The sequence below is a fragment of the Haemaphysalis longicornis genome, unplaced genomic scaffold, assembly GCF_048455015.1.
Source record: "Haemaphysalis longicornis isolate Haplotype H1 unplaced genomic scaffold, Haemaphysalis longicornis Haplotype H1 scaffold_9, whole genome shotgun sequence".
In the NCBI taxonomy this organism is placed as follows: Eukaryota; Metazoa; Arthropoda; class Arachnida; order Ixodida; family Ixodidae; genus Haemaphysalis; species Haemaphysalis longicornis.
In genome coordinates this window covers 83,634,312-83,649,798 of record NW_027526460.1, presented here as the reverse complement: position 1 = coordinate 83,649,798, position 15,487 = coordinate 83,634,312, and the positions used below count along the sequence as shown (strand labels likewise).

Here is a 15,487-nt window from a genome sequence, read left to right as displayed (position 1 = left end):
CCGGCGAACCGTAAGATCGTAAGCTCGAGATGGTCATTCGACAAAATTTTATGGCTTACTGCATGAATTGATCATTATAGTACACCGTGGTTAAGTTTACTCACAGGAATCTATAACTGGTTCTTCGAATGATGTCTCTTAAGAAGAAATACGGAAAGTATTATATTTAAAACACATTTGGCTCACTATTTTTCAATATGCAACTTGTGTACTTGTTAACACATTCAGGTGTTTATCCACACACCAGACAATAAGAGACGACGAATAAAACAACCACAGATTCTTTGGAGGAAGTTTAACAATGCGTGAGCTCCTATACCTTCTCGCTCTCGTAAACAAGGATTGCACGATGCTCCCATTTTTCTTGTTCTTTAGAAGTCTCAAACAACGCGTTTTTGAATGCCTGATGCGCACCGGCCAACCGTGCTTTATATGTTAACCGTGCAAATGCCTATATGATCACATTTTCTCGATTTAGTGGGGGTTTAGGCTGCCTCTTAATATTTTTCTTGTCCAGCAGTAATAGCACTTCGTAGCCGCAATTTTTATTTCATCCTCTGTTGCTGCTGACTCAGCCCAGCACTACATGTTTGATTTTGGAGTGCCTACAATAACTAGCATGCTTCGTCAAGGCGCTTTCGCATTGGCAAAGGCTATTTTGCTTACACTTGGCGCAACACACAGCAACGAGGTCGGGAACGATGCAAACGCAGAGCGGGCTAAGCATACTTCCCACTCCCTGGACTTACTCTGTAGCTCTCTGTCCTCTGGCTGTGTGTAGACGAGTCGATGGTGCCTAATTTTTAAATGGGGCGTTGAATAATGCTCGCGCGATTAAAAAGGCAATAAAGACATAAACGGACCAAGAAAGCGGGATCGTATCGATATTTCGATACCCGCCGCCTCCTTTTCTAGAGGCTTATTTCTACAGTTCATATTAGCACAAAAGTATCTTTATTGCCATTCAGAGGGAGATAAACCTTCAACATTTGTAATTCTTGTTAAAATATATTACTCAGTAAATGACTTACTGTTCGTTTCCACTGGTGTAGTGCTCAGTATATGTGTAGCTATCCTCGTCCATGGTTCCAACCAATGTGGCACTTATGCAGGTGTGATTTTTTCCTCTTGTGTAGTTTCGCTGGAGTGTCCATATAGGTGCTGATGTATTTAAAAACTAATAAAACAAGAAAAGGCACTTTAGTAGTATACTTCATCATGGGATGTTTAGCAAGGCAAGTGACATTTTTTTAGATATCATACACTCTTAGTAAACAATTACCAAACGTTGGTCTTCTGAGGAACTAACTAAATTTGCCACAATTCTTAATCCTTTTGAGGTTAAATTTAAGCGATGAATGGGTAATCCGCCACCGGATGTATCGTTTCGACAATCCCCAATATTGAACTGCTAGAAGGGGGTCGCACAAAAAATCCCGGGCCATCTCCACTAACGAGAAACATGGGGAGGGGCGAAGCCTGCAGTGTGTAAGTGTATTCGTGACAACACGGCTTTTTGCCCATGGAGGTGAAACCATTGGTAGTAGAGGTATCCACCTCTAATGTAAAAGTGTCATGTTTTTGAAGCACGAGGCATTCTCGGGCGAGGCATTGGAAAAAGAGTTTCCCGGTGTTTTATTGCCGTGACTTCGAGAGACAACGAGCGCAGGAGACGATGACACCCGAGCCCCTAAGGGTTTCGCCCTTAAAAAAAACAAACACCTCCAGCCGCAATAGAAGCACCAACTCCCGCCGGATAAACCAAGTATGCTACCGCTAGAAACAAGCCATAATTTCCTGCTAGGACAAACCAAGCTAAGCGTTGCTCAGTCTGAATCTGAATTCTTCAAGTTACCTTTGCTTGACCAGCGGCACTAGGAAAGGCGCCAAGGACTTTTGGCAGTTGCAGCCTAGTTACAACGCATGAATGCAAGGCAATTATGCATCAAGAGTACAAGCTAACTGCAAGACGGTTAGCTATGTCGCGTACACTTAGTTTTGTCGTTGTATTCAGCAACAAAGGCGTTTTCTCGTCTAGTAAACATGTACAGTAGAACCCGCCTCTTACGTTCCTCAGTGCTCCCTTTTTTCGGCTGTTACGTTGTTTTTGTTAAGGGCCGGGGTAGCTCCCAAAGAGTTCCATGTATTAAAGTCCTGACTTTTCCGTCGTGCCTTCCGGATCATTTTTAGCAGTCTCCCAACCAGCCCGGGCCACTTGCGCGGACCACCATTTCGATGTTTGAGAAGCTCTGGACAGGCTTGGCTACGGAATTTACTGCAAGAAAACGCAAACGTGTGCGAATCGTCACCACTAGATGGCCCCATGTTACTCCATGCCATCACCATCATTACTTCGCTTACAAGGCAAGTTTCACTCCGAAATGCCGGAAATGTGTGTATGCCATGAAAGCACCACCGCATGAACTGCACGCGCTCTCGCCGTCATAGATGGCTTCAAGCTTGGCGAACAGTCTTAAACTGACAACCGCGAACTTTGTCGCGCCTTGATGGCGTCGCGGAAACGGAAGGCGCTTTCCTTTCAGGAAAAGCTTGAACTACTAAACGCAGTAGACGAGGGGCCAGCGCGGAAGAGAGTCGACATCGCTGGGGACCTTGCATTGCCAGGCGTGATGTTTTCCAGCGATCGCAAAAAGCAGCAATCTTACTCTATCGAGTGTTGTGCAGGTGCGAAAGCCGAAGTTGCAGAACTACATGGTTGCAAGTCAAAGCTAAATTCTTTACGGTTATTTTTAAAATTTTTCTCACACCTGCATTTTCCTGGTTCTTACATTTTATTTTCCCGGTCCGGTGAAAAACGTATGAATGGGCTTCCACCTTATGCTTAGCGAGCAACATTTGCTAATTTGACAATGACCTGCCTCAGTGTGTGAGACACGGGAAATATTTGATTCGCCTTTATTAGCGCGCGCTTACTATATAAAAAACCTCGTATTTAGAAAACGTTACGAAGAATCGTTTTTCCGCTTCGCTTCGCCGCTCCTTGCCTTGGCGAGCTGCTGGGTATAGCCTAGGAAGTGTTTTAATAATAAAAAGATATGTTTGCTAACTTGCACTAACTAAGAAAAACCACGGATTGCAATAACAAGTGTTTTGAAGATCTAAAATGGTCTACAAACATATGCGTCAAATGGCAATGATGGCGCTATTAGAGACAAATAATGACGCACTCTTTCGCCCGCATGGTGGCCTGGCACTCACGGGCGTCTTCTCTCGCCACGCTAGCAGACCCTGTTCAAGAACAAGCGTGTCTTATACCCTACAACGCCGATCAGATCCATATTCAAGCCACATCGTATTTCATCGTTGGGAGCACACCCTCGGAAGATCACGAGTGACAACAGGAAAAAAAATCACTTCTCTTGTGCTGAGAGGCCATCAATACAAATTCTCCACGCATGGGTCTGCCACTGCAAACACTTACGGTACTGATTTTAAATGCAGAGCATTTCAGTAAGTCACGATGTCACCCGCGTTGACGTCCGTCGTAGTCCGCACCGTCGTTGTCCGCACCCCTCCCCCTACACTATATAAAAAAATTCTATCCGGCGCCTGTTTTCGATCCCTCGACCCTGCGGGCGGAACGCAATGTACATGGTGCTCTACCCACTGCGCCACAAAGCCGACACAGAATGGGAGGCTACGAACGCGCCTTATACGCTTGACTCATTCAAACTACGTCAAGAAGCTGCCGATACACGCATTCACTACCACCAACTCCCCAAACACTAAACGTTAACGCAATACACCCACCCCCTATGCGACGCATTTACTCGAGTCCCCTTTGCGGGGAGATGGGCCCAATTTTTTTAACACTCACGAAGATGGCACGCCAGAAAAAGTCTTCAACAGTGTTTGCCTGTACTACCCTGGCCTACGAATACTAGATGCCAATCGCCTGAATTTCTTTACTATTGCACAAATCATTTCTGATGGAACCAAGATTCTCTATTGGATCTGATACCGATCTGTAACCTATCAATGTAAGCCTTTCCGCAGGAAATCTGAAACATGTACGGCGTGCTGGGAGCCTGGACATCGCCGGGACGTTTGCTCTAACGCACAAACACCTCCACGATGGGCCACTTGGGGACTGGTGACTGCTTCAGAGGACCACCGGTGTGTACTAGAGTGCAGTGTCTGTGGAGGTCCACATCATATCGGAACTTTGGACTACCCCGAACGCTACCAACCACCCCGCCACCCGAAGTCATATGCGCAGGCAGCGACCCAGAGCACAACACTCACAAAAGAAGACTTCCCCCCCTTGTCGGGCAAGGACCAGCAAGAGCCCTCCAACTCACAACCTAAAAACGTATTCCTTCCAAGAGCATGCCACAGTGCGGCAAGCCCAGAAAAGAACACCGCGGCGGAAAGCAGGTAGGCTGCCCTAGCGCGCCATCCAGACGCTCGCCTCAATTCCCAAATCACCTCCTCACCGTGATGCTCGTAAAGGAGAACAAGCTATTCATGCTGAAATCACGGTTTCGTCAGCAGAACGTGTCTTTGAAACACGAAAATAATATCTCAGGACAGCAGATAAACGCGTGACCAGTAGAATTCCTCCACAAATAGCCCTCCTAATGAAACTGAAAATGGAACTCCCCTCGAACCACCACCAAAACAGAAAGCAGTCTCGGCCGATTCCGCTCCTACAGTTATTTCCCCCATCTCGGGAGAGCGACTTGCAGCCATCAAAAATGCATGCAGAAATGCACTGGCTAAGCAAAAAGAGCGATACAATATTCTTCATCAAATGAAGTTAACCAACCAAACCACCATGCAAGCTAAAATTGAAGTGCTCGGGGCTGAAATGCACAACTTCATACAAGGACTTGTAGCCAAAAATACTGCCGTAACCCTTGCGTAAAATATTCCCATCCCGCATTTAAATCCTGGCAATGCACAAGCCTTATAAGCCAATTCAAACCTGACACGGGAATTGCGGGGCTTTATCCGAAAACGACCTCACCTGGAGATGTTTCTTTCAACAGAATCAGAATAACCCTCGGGTATAGTCTTTCATGAACCTAGCCTCAAAGTAAAACTCACAGGGTACCAAACATTTCAATCCAGCAATAATTCGTATGCAGCTACGCTAGCACAACGACACATCCCCGGAACGTCGGCAATTTGATAGCATCGATATACCTCATGGTCTTGTCGTGTTATATCCCCCCAAACGCACTGCCTCCCGAATATATACATTAAATGTATATAGCAGCCCTCGGGCACACGCCCGAAGCTTTACTCAACTATTTATTCTTGCCTCGCGAGCTGCGCAACGGCACCTACTAGTTGTACTAGGTAATTTCAATGCCCAGGGAACGGCGTGGGCATATACCAGCCCATCCACACGAAAGGCCGCCTCTCATGGGAATTCCTTCAAGCTCAACGGCTGACTGTTGAGTCAGGTCCTTCCATCCACACGAGGATAGGTAATAGTGCACAACAGGCCGCTTCGTCAGACCTCTCTTTTACACGCCGGATAGATGTGGCACAATGGAGCTGCACGACCCACATTTTAGGCAGCGACCACTTTATCATTCAAATCGACTTTCGGCTTACTTCCACGTTAACGCCCCTCTTTCTACAGTAATATCTCACCGATTGGGACGACTTCAGACTTGCTTACCAGCAGAACACTCGCGCCCCCCCCCCCCCCCCGCTCCCTAAGGTCAATGCCGCTACACTTCAGAAGTGGGTTACTGGGTTACTGAACTGATAGACAATAAATGGCAACACGATCAGCTAATCAATCCTCATATTCCCGCTGAAACGGTGGACAACCGCCTTTCAGCACCTGTGGGACGTGTACAAAAGCTTACAGCAAAAATGGAGGCACCAGAAGCATAATGGACACGTTTGCCTTAAGCTAGCAAACGTTAGTAAAACAATCGAAGCATACACAGCCGGGTTGACCCGGGCGCAATAGGGGCTGTTTTGGTACAAGATTAAAGGCAACCTTGGCCACGTCGCACTTCAGCCATATTGCGCCATATGCGCTATCCTGTTCACTCCCCAACGCTCAACAACCATCGCTTCACAAACATAATCTAGACATTTCGTGGAACTAACCAATAACTTCTAGAACGCCTCCAAGCCCTTTACATAGCCCAGAGGAACACGATATCGCTTCCGCCTTATCAATGAACGGACAATCAGGAGCTAGATCAAGATACAACTGAACCCGAGGTCTGATCGGCACTCCTTACCTTCCATCCGGGTCGGCCCCAGGTATGGATGGCATAACAAACAAGAATGTTCCGCCACCTTTATGACAACTCCATCACAGTATTGACCCAATAGTATAATTACTACTGGAGCGATGAAATATTACCTCCTAAGTGGAAACACCAAAACTTTCCTTATGCGTATGCCTGAAAAACCGCTCAGCTTCGAACACCTTCGCCCAATTTCTCTTACGTCTTAAATGGGAAAACACGTGGCACACGTTGTTTACGCACGTCTGGTAAACTATCTTGACTGGACCGACGCATTTCCGCAGACTACTATGGTAGGATTCTGTGGTGGGTTATATACACAACACGACATCACACCTCCCTCCAAAGTGGACGCGGCAGCCATTCTTCTACTTAATCTCAAAAAAAGCTTTCGAGAGTATCGTATCCCACACAACCATATTCAAACATTTAAAATCAACCGCTCCCGGCCAACGCACGTGCAACTATGTGAAGTTTCTGAAGCACCCGCACGGCAGTGCTACAAATTGGTGATATTGTAACCCACACCATACCCCTTCCTTTATGGGTACTCCTCAAGGGGCTGTACTCTCCCCGCTGCTTTTCAACCTAGCCTTGCTCAATCTTCCTCAGCAGCCTGCTCGGATTTCTCATCTTCGGCATAGTATTTATGTTGACGACATAACCCTTTGAACATCGGGAGGCAGTGATGCACAAATTGAAGATGTTCTTGAAGTGGGGGCTGACATAGTCATTGCAGAAGCCACTAAGGCAGGCCTTGAATGCCCACCCGACACGTCCCAACTTCTTTTACTTCCAGCGAAACGAACTGCTCAGTCAACCACATAAATAAAAATACACGAGCCACACAAACGTACCTGAAGTACCGAACATAAATATTATAGGGCTCACTATGCAGAGTAACGGAGTCAACACTCGTTACATAGCCCAGCTCACCTTCCACGTCAACCAAGCGGTTGGCCTCATACGCCGAATTACTGTACGCAACAAGGGGTTGAAAGATGCCGAGCGAATACAGCTAATTCAAGCTTCTGTACTTAGCCGCATTACCTAATATTTGCCATCCGTTAATCCCTGTCCGTGTGAATTATCTAAAATCAGTGGACTGATTCGCAAAATTTGTAAAACTGCTTTCCAGATACCTCAAAGTATTTCTACTGCCCGACTGGAAGAGCTCCACGCCTATAATACCACAGAAGAGCTAATCGAAGCTCACCTGCTTAACCAGTTCTGTCGCCTGTCGAAAACACCTACTGGCCGACACAGTATGAACAAGCTAGGCATCAAAGCCGCAATAATAAGCGACGCGCGTGTCCTTATTTCTCAAGAACTTCATGGCTTGCTATGCGTACGCACACTCACACGCAATATGCAACCAGTGCACAATCAGAAGCGAGGAGAACAGCGTGCGCGGACATTGGGTAAAAAGTACCCCATCAGGCCATATACGGTATATGTAGACGCTGCTAGTTTCAAACATCACGAAGCATGTGCAGGGACGGCCATATATGACCGAATGGCACCCCTCTCCATCAATTCCCTCTCCATCCGCACGCGGAAGGGGAGGCAATTGCGCTGTCTCTATCCCATTGGCCGATCCCGGCAATTAAAATTGATGATTCGAAAACGGCCATCAAAGGACACAAAATACAGTCTTTCGTTACGTCTTTTATGCCTATATGAATCCGTCTGAAACGGACTCCTCACCCACTGAATACTTTATTTTGTATGTTTCTCTTCTTTTTGAAACCGCCATTGTCCACGCTTTTGTGGTGCCTGAACTTGCAGCTCAGCATGTGCGCTGCCATGTCGTCGAGCGATCTTGAGAGCTGCCTTGTTAACTCATCCCCTTTCTATTTTTTTTGTTGGTGTTGTGGTTTTACAGCGGGCATAACCTGACTGTTTGCATAATCTCCGTGTGCGAAACAACTTCCCCTCATTCCTTACTCTCTCTCTCTCTCTCTCTCTATATATATATATATATATATATATATATATACTTAATATAAATGCACCCACCCACGAGCAGTCGAAGAAGAGAACACTGGATTAGGGTAGTATTGTGGGCACAGTGGTACTCCATTATCACACAATAATTTCGCGGTGTGTATCTGCCCTCACTTCGTCCGTGTGCCCTCTTTTATGAGCATTTATTTGGTGTAATACTGTAAATAAATCGCTGTTCTATCTTTTGGTTCATGTCCGCTGCCTGCCGAAACTGAACATCTTTGGTGGGGTGTGTGGTTTTAATTGCCGCCACAGGGATTCCCACCGTCTCGGCTCCTGGAGCGGTCGCTCCAAGCCTCCTGGATCCCGCCGGCCCACCACAGCCCCAGAAAGCCACGGGCGTCACCATTCGCCATACCCATGTCCCCTTCCCATGCCCTGCCGAGACAAGACGATCTAACCAGCGCCATGCCGTCCGTAAGCTAACGACAGTTCCTTCCCCGTTCTCCGGCGCGTCCCCAAGGGTTTCCGACACCGTTACATACGGACGGGGGGCGTAGTTGTATATATATACTAGACCAGTCTTCATCGAGCTGACCACTGTCACTTGTGGCAGCAAGGACTACACTGTACATTTTTATGTCATATTTCGTTTTCACTACATCACCTACCTACTGCCACCTGATCCGGGATGGTCGCTTTCAACCTGGAGGCCACGTCACGAGAAGACGATGAAAAGAGAAGTTGAATGTAGCTCTGTAGTCCTAGCCACCAACGACGATAAAGCTGTGTGTGTGCGCGCAGGCTGCGCGGGCTCTGCCGTGGGCGTCATATAAATATATTGTAAATACTTCATTCGCCTATCTCACGTGTCGTGTCCTCTATCCTGCCGCAACTTAAGAATTTATATAAAGCAGATGGAGAAATACTGACGTACGAATATAGAAGAGGAAAGTAATGAACTTCGTTACGAGATATTTAAATAGTCGGTAGAGATAAAAGCGAAGAGTATTTTAATAATTTCCAACACTTTATGGGCTTTCCCTAGCCTTGATCGCAATTCTAAAAATTTAGGATTAGTACGCCAGTTTTCCAATGGAGAACTGTTCCATGAAAGCGCATAATAAGGAGCACTGAGACGGTGCGAAGAAAAGAATTACGAAACGTTTTACCTCGATAAGGTCATCATACTCTTCAGCATATATGGTGGAGGCAAGTGCAAGAAAATATACAAGCGGAAGGTACATCTTTCCGTTGCAACAGAAGCAAACATTCATCAGAGGGTACCTATTTACAAAACGTTTCTACCCGGGTATATATATAGCCAGGTTAGAGCCGTGATTGTAAATGCTGCGAAATGGCAAAAAGCGTCGGATTTTCGTGTTGTTTTTATGACCTTCTGACGTTGTTGTTAGCCATTCAGTCAACAAAAAATAAATTTGTGAATTCCTTTTCTCGAAATATATACCTCTTGACAGCTCAGCTGTGACGCGTATTGCCGACCTTCAGATTTCATTACTGAGATTCCAAATTCCCCTGCCGCTTATGCAGAGAAGATACGAGTTTAGAGTAAAAGTTGGGAAAAAATGGCAAAACGAAAAACTTCTATGCCGGGTTTTACAAGACCTTACCTTTCTGAGTAAACATACTATTCATCGCGCTAACTAGCAAATATCCACCTTCAAAAATTTGCGCTGCGAAGATTTTTCGGTGCATTACGGCATATGCCAAATATAGGACAGCAAAAACAGCTCGACCTTCCCAATCTATGAGGCGGTTGACCAGGAAAGTCAAAATATGGCGCCCACAATGATTATCTTAAAATGTACCGCAGGAGTATATTGAGGTGTTTCTAAACTGCGTTAGGCAATGTTGTCCCAGTTTAGGCGCACATTTCCGTCGTGATGAAAAGATACGGACACGTTTGACTTTGGATAATCCCAATGTTTATTTAAATGCAATCAGTTCTGCTTTTCCGAACCGCCAATATTGTGCGGTATGGAGAGCAGGTTTGGCGTTGACGCTTCCGCTAGGCGTCTCGTAACCGGTCTTCCGCAGCGTTGTCGTAACAGCGGTAGTAGGAGGACATCCCGCAGTGGTCGCGGCGTCGTTCTTCATACGTGATGATTTCTCTCCCTTGCTCTCATGCAGTTGGTGCGAACACACTCCCAACAGGCTGCGTTACTTCCCACAGACACTGAAAAAATCGAGCCTAACCTTTTCTCTTGCTTCTTCACGCTTGCGGTCTGCGCTCCATGCTGATGCAGCGAGAGTGCACGTACGTCACCCACAGGGGTTACGCCATGGTGAGAGACTCAGACACTCTCCCTCCTCTTGATTTTGACTGTCCTTCAACTTGGTAATATTTTCGTACATGCACACACGTTCCCTCCTCCGAAGGACGGACTATTAGGGTAGGTATATATACCTTTTCTGTGATGCTGGCCCTGGTTCGACATGATATCAAAAGTCCAACCAGAAATCCAGTCAAAGCGCACATTTGCAGTAGCACATTTGCAGTAGCACATTTGCAGTAGCTACATATTGGCGCTTTAAATGTGCAGTAAAATTTTTATAGTTTCTAGGATTCGTAAGCTATAACGGGTATTTTTACAAAATTATGAAGAAAAAAATGCATACTCGGGTGAAGTCTGTTTATATAGAAGAGAAGCGAGAACAAGAATTTGAAATGTCGTGAACTATTTCAACCTAGATAAAAGTTTCGGATAGTAATTATTGCGGGTTAATAAAAAGAGAGATGTAAGGCTGACGCTTAGTGGCGGTGCTGCCAATTGCCGACAGTCAAGTTGCCAATATATCACTCGCGCTGCTCTTGTAAGCATTGCACGATGGGCTTTTTCTTTTTTCAGGGGTTGACGGAACCGGGCGACCAGAATTGCTAGGGCAGTTGTTTTGAGGGGAACCGTTTGTCTGCAACAATAAGAAGTCGACGGCTAGAATTTTTGTTTTTTATGAATCGCCCGTTTTAGTCAGTTTTTATACAGGACTGCACATTTTAGATGAAATAAACGTTTTAATTGAATCTGTAGGTTCGTCTGTCGGCCGGAAGCAGGAGCACGTAGAATAGGTACACGTCATACTGATAAGATTAAAGGAGCCATGAAGAGAAAACAAAAGTTTGTGTTATTCGAAAGATTAGATGTTTCATAGTACCCCAAGCGCTTTCCCGGAAGCAAATGATGCTTTATTCACTGAGAAATAAGGCAATTTAAGCCAAAATTTTTAATCTCCCGCTAAAATTGCACATTTCGTGACGTGAACAATGACGTCATACGAGCCGGTTCATGAAACAGATATTTGGTATGTCGACTCCATATAGCACCCACACGCGGGAGTCGACCGAGACGGCGGCCATTTTAAAAATACTAGTAAAACCTAGGGCACCCGCAGCCCTAGTCATGGAATCGCCTGATCCGGAGAACAAAACTCTCGCCGAGGAGCTTGGGCTTGCATTTAACAACCTCACATTACTTGAACGCTCAATGCTTCTAAGGGCACGAGCGGCAATAGTTGTGGGATACGCGGTGGACGGGAAAGCGACCATTCCGCGATAGCCACAACAGACGAACGCCCTGCCGCCGGCACCGCTGCCTCGTCAGCCCCGTCGCGACGGACGAGTACAGACTGGTACGTTTGTGCCGTATTTTTATTACAGTTAATAATAGTTCAATTTCAGTAGCAGTAGCGCTTATGCCAGTTGGCCGGTGTCGTGTATGGAAAGCCGTTCGCGCGAGCCCTCTGCTTCCACCATAAAGATACGAGCGTCAATGCGCGGTGTTTACGGCATTTATTTCCCCAAGGTCAGAGAGCTTTGACGGCGATTTGACGAAGTCGGCGACGAGCGCCAGCATGCCCCAGGAGTGAGCTAACGTAAGGGTCCCTGCCGTAATCACTTCCTCGGAAATGAAGCGAGCACACTCGTACTTCCTTTAGCTCTCTTTCTCCTCCGTTTGCAAAGTTCACAAAACGTAGCCACTTGCTTCGCCGAGGTTCGTCGTTGGGCAGCCCATGAAAGGAGATCTCCTCACCGGCAGGGATGTCGCACTCCCTCGGCGATTTGCCCGTACTACATGGGCATTTCAAAACGCAGCAACGAAATTTTATTGTAAAGTACTCGAACAAACTGAAGTTGTCAGTGGTTGTAAACTGGAAACGGGCTCGTAACGACAGCAGCAAGCCAACACCATTCGAAACTTCTGCGACGACTGGCACTATCTCGTCGCTTCTTGCTGTTGCTTACTCCCCTCGTTTCTATTTTTACCTTTGCTGGTTGGTGATATGACGGCCAACCTCCTGTCAAGGGATTAAGATAACAAGGAAGGTCGCGGCTGTAGGTGCTGGAACGGTTCGTTGGCCCCTAAGAGCCTCGAACCCGAAAATTCGTCTGCGCGACGGCAAAATGTCGAGCTCGGCCGGCGGTAGTTTTGTACGCATTTGCGCACACGCTTGCGTGTTCGTTCGGAACTTCAATCGTTTACTCCACCGTTCTTTGTCATAAAAAAAATGTGCAGTATGTTTCACGGGCATTTAGCTCGCTATGAAAACTGTAAGCCCTGCCTAACATGCGCTTGCTTTTGCCGGCCTCCGCCAATTGCAGAGCATTCTCGAGTGACATCTTATGTTGTGTTGCGAAAAATGAGCTGGTGGGTCGCATGGTCATTTCCTTTTTTCCTAATTATGTAGCTTATTTGAGCGAAGTTTGCGTTATAAGTGGTGTCGTTATGGTTCTAACGAGGCAATCTTTCGAATGAACCAAACTTGTGTTTTCTCTTCATGGCTCCTTTAAACCTGTGGTACATGGTAGGAATACTGGAGAAGTGCTGACGTAGCCGTGTAATACAGATAGCGTTGAAGCGTAAAGAGACACCGCACCATAAATGTCATGCTGTGGGTTTAAGACGTAGCCGGTGCTAATAGAATTGTGCTGACTGAAGCGCAGGAATTGTCGAAAGTATGTGAAGCTAAGGCTTCATATAAGTACCTCCTGTAATACAACTCATGACGCCGATTAAGTTACATAAACGGGAAAGAAGCCGACGATGTATGTACAAATTTCTAGAGAATCGCCAGCGGCAGAGTTAATTAAATCATCCATGGAATGACCATCGGGCGGTAAGCCTGCGCATCTCAAGTAGCCGAGAAGCTTCACCGAAAGTCTCAACCACCGCCATAGGCGAGCATCTTCCTAGTATATCAAACATTAATGCTCCGTACATGCGCCGTCGGATGCCATACACCTTGTGCTTCTTCTTATGCATGGTCAAAACATAAACAGCTAACCATCGCCGGCGAGTAGTCCGTGCGGGCGTCTAAAAAACGTCTCGACAAGTTTCCTTCGGGGGTAAAAAAGGTCATTCCGTTCCGCGTTACATGTTCACAGGAACGGCCGGTGGTCGAGTTGAACGTCTTCGTGCCCTAAGCACTTTTGTTATTCAATAAGCTGATAAATGTACGAAGATAACTCCAGAAGATGCAGAGATAGTGGCAACCCAGTCACCCAATGAAATAGCCTAATTATCTGACACATTTACTATTCTTTGGCAACGTTTTCGCACAATTTCCACTGCACAGAAAGGCGAATTCTTCAGTGCTGTAGCACTGGTATGCAGACTAGGACGTACACTGATATCCACAAGACAAAATTACGTTCTTTATTTCTCGACATTCTCCAAATATTATGTAGTCAGAAAAAGACGCAATACTGGCGTTACCTGGCCAATTTCAGGTCCCCTGTATCACTGTCGGCATTCATAGCTAAGCAAGTAAGTACTCGACCGATTTGTTTAGCCTAGATTAATACATATTAGTATTATTTTATTATTATTTCATTAATTATTAGTTGTATATTATTACATACAAATGAAATTTTAGACTGGATCCTGAAACCTCGGGATACGCTGCCGCTTTGTTGACAAATTTTATTGTACATGCAAAATCGTAGGATGCCATATCCGCTAAACTGGGCCGGCAGAAGGGGCCTGATGAACCGTTTTTCAAACAAACTTTCTCATGTTCCCGTACACCACGCCTGAAAGCTCAGTTGCACAAACACAGTCACCTCAGTTCAACGGAGGAAATACGTGACGTCTGTCAGGTTCCCATAAGTGTGGAACCCCTGATAACAGCAGTGGTTGCATCAATATATTTGATAATACCCACAGTGTGTGGTTGAAGATGGGCCAAAATGGCACTTGTATTGATGACCACTTTTGCGCCGGAAACATCGTCAGAAGCCGGCAAAACTACAGTATCTGGTACATATCGGGCAAATTTTAGGCTAACGTAGAGCGCAGTCTGCTTAGTATATGCTTTCGCTGTTTCAGTTTGACTGGTTCAATGTGTTGCAGATCCCATTCAGGAAGGCAGCGTCTTGTAGTAGGCTCATTTATCCACGATCCTGCATGTACCTTCCAACTGTGGAGGAATTTCTTGCGATATTGGTGCGCCCACAAAATCAAAAAGAGGAAAAACAAAGAAATACCTGCTTTACAACAAATGTGAGGTCGCTACACAAAGCGAACTATTAAGTCTCGCAATCACTTGGAGACAAAATAGCTTTGATGCAAAGTAAAAACCTGATAAAATTTCTGCTGGCGATCATATGCAACACTCATGACGCTTATCTGATACTTTAAACAGTGGTTTTTGTTCTGTTTCGTCAGCGGGATATTTCCAAGACGCATTAGCTGCTCCTTGGTAACTGGACTGTTTGTTTTTCTTTTTCCTGTACCCAAATGAGAAATAGCAAAGCTCTCCAGTAATTGTATAAAATTCTGTCAGAAGCAAAGGCCCTGTTGTAATAAATATTTCTTGAGTTTTTTTCGGTGTTCAAGTTTTTCTCAATGAACTGTGAATATTGTGCGATGTTGTAGGTAATCAAACACGATTGCAAAGAGATGTTTCTTAGCCTCGATCACGCGAAGCGACTTTTTGGTGTAGCCGATCCCAGCTTCGGCTTTCACCCTTTAAAAAATTCAAAATCACCAAGTTGTTCAGGCTTCTTATCAACAAAGAAAAACGCTCACAAGATAGTACAACGCAGTTTACAAGCGGTCATAAAAACATGAAATTGACACCAAGCTTTGTCGCTGCCAAATTTTCCACAACGCAGTCAACTGACTAGACTTCATCAGTCGCACTGGCCACACTTCAGCAATTTTTTTCGTATACCACTCGCTCTAGGAACATGTCCAGCACCACCACATCGAAAAGATCATGGTCTTGGGCATGCTCTTAGAGCGAAGCTGAGCCAATGGCGAAACCATGAACCGCCTAAC

At 45.9% G+C, this 15,487-nt stretch overlaps 1 long non-coding RNA gene across 1 annotated transcript in view; it reads right to left on the bottom strand.

The window, feature by feature from the left end:
- The window catches only part of LOC144152319 (uncharacterized), a 66,699-nt gene extending 57,195 nt beyond the window's left edge, over window positions 1-9,504 (bottom strand). The window contains exons 1-2 of the long non-coding RNA XR_013319144.1: window positions 9,362-9,504; window positions 1,032-1,177 (exon numbers count right to left, since the gene is read on the bottom strand). This is a non-coding gene — a long non-coding RNA (uncharacterized LOC144152319). The remainder of the gene's footprint in view (window positions 1-1,031; window positions 1,178-9,361) is intronic.
- Window positions 9,505-15,487: the final 5,983 nt, after the last annotated feature.